This window comes from Ostrea edulis, chromosome 6, assembly GCF_947568905.1.
Source record: "Ostrea edulis chromosome 6, xbOstEdul1.1, whole genome shotgun sequence".
Lineage (NCBI taxonomy): Eukaryota > Metazoa > Mollusca > Bivalvia > Ostreida > Ostreidae > Ostrea > Ostrea edulis.
In genome coordinates, this window is record NC_079169.1 from 4559119 (window position 1) to 4566233 (window position 7115).

The window sequence follows — 7115 nt, forward strand, 5'->3', positions numbered from 1 at the left end:
ATTATCAGACGCGGAAAAGAGGTTATTTGTGTCAAATGTTGCTCCCAACACTTTTCTAATATATCAATGTAATGAGAATATAAATATATAAACATCAAGCACCACCATACTCTATAAATCGTTGCACATTTACTGTAGCTGATCGCAATAATTATGTAAATTAAACCCACTAAACACGGCGGGTGTGACCGGTCGACAAGGAATGCATTCTTCTCTTGGGCACCCAATTCCACATTTGATATATCCAGGGGTCCGTGTTTGTCCAATTCTCTACTTTGTATTGCTTTTTGGAGTTATGAGATTGATACTGTTCGTTATCTTCACCTTTCATCGATAATCGGAATCAAGAGAAGATATAGGGCGATTTCAAGGTAACAATAAAACATGAATTTCACCTTTGCGCAAACTATACATGATAAATTGCGAGTGATTTGATATGAAAAAGAAATTATATATGATTATATCGTAAGCATTCGACAAGAAAAATGTCCACGTATACTGCTTATCACTTTACAACGGTAGTAAATAACGACATCTTCCATGCGATACAACTATAAGAACTTGTACGTTGTGACGTAGATTTCTATTGTGACGTAATATGGTGCGAAGTGCACTGATGCACATTTATATACAGCACTGTAATTGTTCTCGGGAGGCCTATACTGAACTGCTTAGAATTCCATGCTTATAATCACTAAGCGCCCAGTTTGTATGCTTGTAATTCTGGATTAAAAAGATATTCACGGATTTCACCTGACTCAACCTCTTGTATATCCAGGCGTCCGTGTTTGCCCAACTCTTTATTTTGACGGTATTCTTTATAGGAGTTATGAGATTGATCACTGTTCGTTATCTTCGTCTTTCATTCACTGGTTTTAAATAACCGCATTTTAAATGTATGGTTTTTATAACCCTGTCATGGGTCCTGGCCCGGGGGCTTGAATTACATGATTATAGTAGAAGTCCCATGCTCAAAATATAAATATGCACTAGATTCATTTCCTTGATGTTCAGAAAATGAGAAGATTTTTAAAAATTGAATGTATTTTCTCTGTTTACCTAGGGGATCTTAGAAACTACAATCATGAGCTTAAGGAAATGAATTTCAAAATCATGGTACATGTGCAAGCTTTCATGCTCAATATAAATAGGTAGACAATTTTAATGCCAGATGCCCATGAGTAAAACGTTAACAATCTTAAGGATCTCAGTCCTATTCCAACGTCTCTAAAAGGGCAGATAACACAACATTGTAAAAATCATGTTCCCCTCTTTAAAATAATTTGCTTAGCGAAATTTGGTAATGTAGGAGCTGAAAGAAAGTAAACAATATTCAAACGTTAACTGAGGTCCTGTGTCACAGCAGGTGTTGTATGATAAAGATCCCTCACTGCTTGTATTGCTTATAGGAGTTTATGAGATTGTCAATACAACCTCGCATTGGGTCAAATGCTGTCTGACGTGTTTCATACCGATTGTTAAGCCGTTCTTGGCACACTGATTTTGACTGCGGATAACTCCGTTTACCTGATCAGGATATGGGGCTCACGGCGGGTGTGACCGGTCAACAGGGGATGCTTACTCCTCCTAGGCACCTGATCCCACCTCTGGTGTGTCCAGGGGTCCGTGTTTGCCCAACTATCTATTTTGTATTGCTTGTAGGAGTTATGAGATTGATCACTGTTAGTTATCTTCACCTTACATTGATCACTCTTCGTTATCTTCACCTTTCTGTTAAGAGCCAATACAGGCATTGGACCACTCTCTCAAGAGCCTATGAAGGCATTTGGTGACTCGCATATTGAGCAACTCTCAATAGCCAATGTGGGCATTGGGTGACTCTCTCAAGACTCGATACAGGCACTGGACCATTCCGTTACAGCTGAAGCAGAACAATGAACTATCTAAGTATGTATTAAGGAATGCGAAGTGACTAACTCAGGAACCATATGCAATTATCCTGAGCCATTACATGCCTCGACTTAATTATTGTGTAGAGACGATGCAAGCAGTAGATCACCTATTTCTGGATGCAAGCAATTTTGCAGGGCTTGAATGATTTTTTGTATTACGCCCATGCAGGCATGAGACGATTTTTTTCTAGATTCAATGCAGGCATTGAATTTCTTTCTTACAGTCAATTCAAGCAATGCAGTCAGTTTACTTTACTATTCATAGATTTCCTTGTATCAGCAATCAAAAGAATAAAATTTCTTGGCTCATGAAAAAGAAAACAAAAAAAGCTGAAACACATTTCAATAACTTCTGTTCTAGAAATCATTAACTTATAGAAAAGTCTGTTGCAGGACCTGATCATATCAGTTCTGTCATAAATCCAACAACATTGAAGTCCTTCCTCAGTCCTTCTTGTAGGGCTTCTTCTACAATATAGTGATATCGATCAATTGCTTAGCAACAGCATACTGATATGTAATATAGGAAAGTAGAAAATTTTAGGTTGAAATGGGAATCGATCCCGGGATCCTTGCATTTACTAATCAGGTGCTCGTGGCAACAATCCCACCTGATAAATATGTCTAGACGAAACAATATAATTCAAAGGAGTTTATCATAAACTGTCTTAAGGATCCACAGTTTAACATAAATTAATAATTAATCGACACATTATCAATGTAGAACACCAAACAATGAATTTGCAATCAATAGCCTAAACCGTCTTAATATACTCTACATACCAGTAGATATACTTTAACTTTTCCACAGCGCATAACAAGGAGATTTCCGTTTTTGTTGTTTTTGAGGTCCCTACATTGTTGTCAAATCTTTTTATCTTGCTCTTGCTGGAAGAAAGGCACGCAAAGGACTGGATGTAGTTACCTAAAACAAAATGGTTTGTCTTAGAATACTGTGAAAACTAGATGGCCTTTTTTGTTTTGCTCACTCCGTTCCATGAAGAAGTAATTGTGAATGTTTGGTCCCCCTTCAGAGAAGGAAGATCCACACATACGCGGAGTAATGGTTGCCAATCAGATTGCAATAAAAATAAATCTGTATGATTGCAGCGACTCAAATCTATGAATATGTAATAGATGAAAATAACAAAAAAGTTTGAAATTTATTCATAAGTTTTGTAATATTTTACATTCCATTTCAAAATTATATCCAACTTTGATTTAAGACAAATAAACCATGTCTATCCCCTTATAATATTTTAGACATGGATTCTTGGCAGGGTATATGGACTCACATTCCTTGTCAACGTTTATGTTCTCTCGAACCGTTAGGCGAGGAAGACTATATAATTCGACAGGAAATGTGAGTCCATATACCCTGCTGAGAATCCACATTGTAACGAATATGTCCCACTGCAGAGCGATCAAATAATGTTTATTTTGCGAAGAGGTTACGAAGCCATTCTGTATCCCATCTATTTTGGCGGGGTACATGGTCTCATATTCCCGGTTTGTCGTCCAATCAGATACCGATATCTTTCTCTGCAGTACGTCATGATTTATTATCCTCTTTTTCAGTAATTAGATGATATGTTTCACCTTACTTACTATTTCCTTATTACAAATTGTTACATCGACAGTGTTTTCTACTCTTCCGGCCTTCAAAAACGTCAGTGCATCCTCCTCGAAAACCATGGGTTTTGATTTATACCCTGGTTCTTTGACTTTGCTGTCCATAACATGACGCAGCCTCTTTCCATCTTTACATCTCTGTAAAATATGACATGATGATATGAAATTGTAATGCCACATTGAAACTGTCATATGGGGAGTCAAGGTATGCCAGACAGGTTAAATATGAAAAAAGAACTTGATACATTATCAGAATGGATTAAAAGTATAAGAGGAATATTTATGTCTCGCATTAGACATATTAAAACAAAAGTACGTACCATCTATCTTTCTGTGTTCAGTAAACCAGACGTGATAAAAGAATTAGATAGAAAACATGAGGAATATGTGTTTTGGTTCCAGCTGACAACACTTGTGACAACATTGTCTTTCTTTGTAAGTCTCATTATTACAACTGTATTTTAAACGAACTTGGCATTAATTCCACTTTTGGTAATCGTACTAATATACTCCAACTGCCCTTTCAAAAGATGAAATTCTTCAAAACCATGCTTCATTTTTAGACGCATTTAATATCCCAGTCGGATGAATATGAGTTACCGTACCTATACTGGATTCTATGAGTTACCGTACTTATACTGGATTCTATGAGTTACCGTACTTATACTGGATTCTATGAGTTACCGTACTTATACTGGATTCTATGAGTTACCGTACCTATACTGGATTCTTAAACTTCATGAAAAACCTGTAAGTGTTATTCCAGTTTCCTATCGAAAATATTAACATCTGTGAAGGAGAAACTTCAAACGTACTGCGGGACTACATGTGTCTGAAGTGGTGAAAAACAAATGTGTATTCTAAAACATTCTAAAGAACTATTAGTAAACTTGAAATCGCAAAGCTATACTTTCATTTCTAGACTGATTACAGTCACTCGCCCTCTAGGACTATCTCAATGAAATAATTTATTAGATCTTTAGGCCTACCTCTATGTCAGATAAAAGTCCTATCTCTGTAACGTTACCTGTGATATTTAAAAAGATATTAGGACTTTCTCAGCGCGGCGATATGTTGTTTACAATAAAACTCCAGACATGACGCAAATTATGCACATAAAATGATGACAAACGAACTCTGGTGGAAGTTTGAGATTGGGGGTTTAATTGATTCACTCGACATTGCTTTTACAATGGTATTTGTAATCAATTTGTTCGGGGTCAGCAGTCATGATAATAATGACTGGTCAATGTCATGGACGTGCAGTGATAGTAAACACTTGCATTTTGCAGTTAACTTCTCCCCTCCCCCTTATTTTGGAACTGAAGATGCAACGACGTGCCCGGATAATAAAATCATCGTTTGCACATTGAATGAAGTTTTTAATTTATCATAAGCTATTCCCTCTGCGAAAATTTATTAGTCAATACCCCCCCCCCTTCGAAATACCACAATTTAATGGTCATATGGGTCCAGTAGCCGGTCTAGAAGGGTATTGATCTAATACTCAGTAACAATACAAAGGGTATTGGGACGCTCAAAATTAATAAAAACGCTAAAAATATATGTCCACCTTCTAGAAATTGAAACTGGTAGACATTCAAAACCGTGTATTAAAAAAGAATGTCGTTTTTGTGGGTTTTGGATTTTTTTATATGACTGCTTCATGTATAAAGATATAAGAAAGAAATATGATAATCTACCAATGCCTGTATTGTTTCATTTTATAGTCGGGCAATGCCTGCATTGAGCGACTCTATAGTCAGCTAATGCCTGCATTGGGCAATTCAAAAGCCTGTATAGGGTGACTCCATAGTCGGCCAATGCCTACATTGGTCAACTCCATAGTCAGCCAATGCCTGCATTGAGCGACTCCATAGTCGGATAATGCCTGCATTGGGCAATTCAAGTCTTCAAATGCCTGCATAGGGCGACTCCATAGTCAGCCATGCCTGCATTGGGTGACTCCATAGTCAACCAATGCCTGCATTGGGCAACTCCATAGTCGGCCAATGCCTGCATTGGGCAATTCAATAGTCAGCAAATGCCTGCATTGAGTGACTCCATAGTCGTCCAATGCCTTTATTGGTTGACTTTATAATCAGTCAATGCTTTTATTTTTCCAGTTCGAAATCGATCTATGTCTGTATTGGACATCAGAGTTGGTAAGTTGTAGTAATGATGATCATCTCAAAAGTAAATCAACCAAACCCTCCCATCCCCCCCAAATCCCAAAATGGAAGATTCATTCCAAAATATAATACACAAGCTGAAGACTGCAATATGATGGGGAGTTGATGTTTATTTATTCCACTTGATCAGCGATGCGTCTTCCTTCTTTTAGGGTTGATGTACCCACCAGTGTATACCTGAAATCAAAGTGACGTATTTTGATTAACAGTCATGTCATTCACTTTGGAACATTTGTATTGTACAAACTTAATGACACAGGTTCTAGATTGACCTCGAGACAATCTTGTGTTATAGATTTCATGTAAAAATTTAAGAAAATTATATCATAATTGTGAGTATAATTTTAATCAAATAATTATTGAAAATATATTTATTTACGTGCAGGCGTTAATAATTAATAATTTACACTTACTAGTAAGAAAATTGAAGTTATTTCCATAAAGATAAAAATTACAATGCTTATTCCATTTAAAGATATACATGATAAGTAAGAGGTACATGGGCCACAGCGCTCCCCTGAGTCACCTTGGCTCATCTCTAAAGATTTTCTTGAGAAGATTTGAAATTGTTTGCCAGAGAAACTATGTATTATTATTATTTTTTTAGGCATTGTTTCCTTTTTCCTTATTCATACCAAAGATTTTCTTTTGCTCCTATCATCCATTTCCTGAAGGGTGTTCTGAATTGGGTGTACTGCTTATAATGCAGCTGCAGATTCTTGGCTTTCTATCCTCACCAAACTCTCCAAGGGAAAACTTATCTAAGTAAAGACTTATGCTTTAATATGCTTCAATATAATAAAATGAACATCTAAACAGTGTAATAATCAATGCTTATGTAATAGGTCATATCCACTGGATAAAAGAGTAAACATGTGATGAAAAAGATTATCTCATAATCAATGAATCAAAATAATGTAGAACTTAGATGACATTGAAATTCAAATGTACAAGTAGAGTCTTTCACTGAATGAGTCTATTGTTTAGGTGAAGCATGTGTAATATATACATGTGTCACTTGAGGAATACATGTATATGTTAAAAAAGGGCCCACAGGTCTTATCGGTCACCTGAGTGAAAAAGTATCACTACTCCCGAGGGCTATGCTAGTAACAGTAAAGAAGATGCATTTTAAGTGTTTTACACATAAACTCTATATGGTAAATTTGACCCCGCCCTGGGGTCAGAACCCTTACCCTGAGGATCATGAAATTTACAACTTTTGGAAGAGGACTTCCTGCTCTGCATCACAATGCATTTAGTTTTTCTTAAAAGTGTGCAGTTGTAGAGAAGAGTTTTGAAAATTTGTCATTTTAGGCAGTTTTTGTCCCGCCCTTAGGGCCCCAGGGGTGCAGGAGTCAGGCCCTGGAGAGCTTTA

At 36.7% G+C, this 7115-nt stretch overlaps 1 long non-coding RNA gene across 1 annotated transcript; it reads right to left on the minus strand.

Moving 5' to 3' along the window:
• Nucleotides 1–2093: 2093 nt before the first annotated feature.
• LOC130047088 (uncharacterized) lies at nucleotides 2094–3683 on the minus strand. Its single transcript, XR_008796138.1, has 3 exons — nucleotides 3522–3683; nucleotides 2697–2838; nucleotides 2094–2381 (listed from the first exon to the last, which is right to left on the minus strand). It is a non-coding gene; the product is annotated as an uncharacterized LOC130047088 (long non-coding RNA).
• Nucleotides 3684–7115: the final 3432 nt, after the last annotated feature.